At 42.4% G+C, this 2500-nt stretch overlaps 1 protein-coding gene across 3 annotated transcripts in view; it reads right to left on the bottom strand.

Annotated features, from left to right (window-relative positions):
* actn1 (actinin, alpha 1) overlaps positions 1-2500 on the bottom strand; it is a 91933-nt gene that overhangs the window by 22727 nt on the left and 66706 nt on the right. The gene's annotated exons all lie outside the window — the stretch shown is intronic.

The raw sequence follows: 2500 nt of genomic DNA, 5'->3' as shown, positions 1-2500 counted from the left end.
CCATATATCTGCAATGGTTTGGTCCAAAATGTCATTACCTCTTTGGATGGTTATGTGAAGAACTTCTGGTAAGTTTTGAGCTCACCTCTTCAATATTTTAATCCATCCAAATACCGAAAAATGCCGAACCCCTGTAATGTCACTCGAATTATAGAATGACCCCTATGTAACTTTAGCCTTGACTCACTTTATTTTTGTTTCGTGTTCTTTTGTATTTCGTAAAGCTCATTGAGCTGCCTGGTGTATGAAAGGCCTAAAATAATTGGACTTATGTACTACACCTTACCAAGTGAAAATGTGAATATTCTGGACCTGGTATATGACTGCTTACCTGCCCTTTTCTCAGCTAAACCTGCTCTAATGTTTTGCATCAAAGCACTTGAAGAGTTTAGTTACAGGCACATTCTAAATGTACAGCAACTCTAAATTACAATAGGCCCAACCTAAAGCATGTGTTAAAGCCTAACATTTACATTGTATGTTATTGCAATGACTGCAGAAGCTCCAGCATTTTTCTGTGGTGGAGGGGTGAGTCTGTGTGATTTCCAGGTAAATTAAGGTTATACTCTACACTACAGGATATCCTTTATCTCCTCTCTGTACTTTAGCCTGAACTGAAATGAACTGAACTGAAATCAACCCACACCACACATGCACGCTCGCACACACACCCACACACACATATATAAACACATGCATGTATAAACAGATACACGCACACACAAATATAAACACACACACAAAATTGTAAACACAGCCACAAATACACAGACAGACAAACAGACAGACACAGACACAGACCCAGACACAGACACACAGACACACACACACACACACACACAGACACACAGACACACACACACACACACACAGACACACAGACACACACAGACGGAAAGAAAGCGAGTAAGAGCGAGACGGCACAGGAAAGAGCCTTCATCTGTGTGCTAACTGTTTCCTGTCTCCATATGCTTCCCTATGTGAACTCTGCTCTATAAATAGACAGTAAGCATGAGAGAGAGGGGGACGTTGGCATCCAAATCCATCTTGTTCTATGCTATTCACAGCTTCGTCAGTCTGCGCCTTCTGAAAAAAACAAAGCGATGTTTCTTTTGACCCCGGTTAAGGACACCCATCCCAACCACATCAGTATTCAAATATCAATACTTTTGCTGGCGCCATCCCCATCAGAGGCAAGATAAACAGAACAGATTAGAAGAATCTAGCAGCTCACCGCATTGGTGTTTGGACGACAGATAAACGGACGATAAATAAATACAGATAATAAATCATTTATTACATCAACACCCATCATGCAGATAAACTAGCCGTCATCGTTGCCCTGTGTTTTAGTTGACTAAACTCCAACTGGCAGCTGTATGCACGAGTGAACATTCCTTGTGTGTGTGTGAGTGTGTGTAAATATACAATTTTGATTTTCATACACTTATAGCTGTGGGGATGGTTTGCCAATTCTACTGTAGGGCCTACTCTTTGAGGAGCTGTTTATTTTTATGTCACTCTTGCATCGAAAAAGACTATATAGAGGTGTCTATTTGTTTGTGTTTGTGAGTTTATGTAAGGTCAGGATAACCTTCCGGCTCAGTACAATATATGCTGACTGGGTACTGTAGAGTAAACAATGGCAGGCAGAGCAAGGAAAGACACTACGAAGATGGATTACTGTTTCGTAACACACTTTTCCTCCACGTTTTCCAATTCTGTCTCCTGAGTTTTTGCCAAACTAATGTACTGTGAAGGTGAGGAGGGCAACAGAGAAGTGCACACGAGACACAAACAGGAACGCACAAACACATGAACACATGCACACACACATTCACACACACGCACGCATGCACACACACACACATAGACGAACACACGCACATGCACGCGCACACACACATTCACACACACGCACGCATGCACACACACACACATAGACGAACACACGCACACACACACACACGCACACACACAGCGGGTTGTAAAACAAACGAAAATATCAAAAATATGCTTGAAATAATTCAATTGAAATTTTTCTGGATTTCCTGATCTGATAGCAGCAGATCATAAAAGGAGAGAACAGAGAAACAGCCAAAAAGAAAAAAAGGCAAGAAAAGGGCAGACAAAGTCGTTGAAAGAAAGCCATAACAAAACCATTGTGTGTGTGTGTGTGTGTGTGTGTGTGTGTGTGTGTGTGTGTGTGTGTGTGTGTGTGTGTGTGTGTGTGTGTGTGTGTGTGTGTGTGTGTGTGTGTGTGTGTGTGTGTGTGTGTGTGTGTGTGTGTGTGTGTGTGTGTGTGTGTGTGTGTAACCAAGCGTTGACCAGGGAATCAGAAACATGTCCATCATAGCGGGAGGAAAAGATGGAACATTCCAGAATCTCAGAGAGAAGCATGGCGGAATTTATGACCCTCACTCCTTCACACAGACACAGAGACACACAGAGACACACAGACACAGACACAGACACAGACACAGACACAGACACAGACACA

Source organism: Engraulis encrasicolus, chromosome 19, assembly GCF_034702125.1.
Source record: "Engraulis encrasicolus isolate BLACKSEA-1 chromosome 19, IST_EnEncr_1.0, whole genome shotgun sequence".
Taxonomy (NCBI): Eukaryota; Metazoa; Chordata; class Actinopteri; order Clupeiformes; family Engraulidae; genus Engraulis; species Engraulis encrasicolus.
Note: the sequence above shows the minus strand (reverse complement) of the source record. Positions and strands in the feature narration are given on the sequence as shown.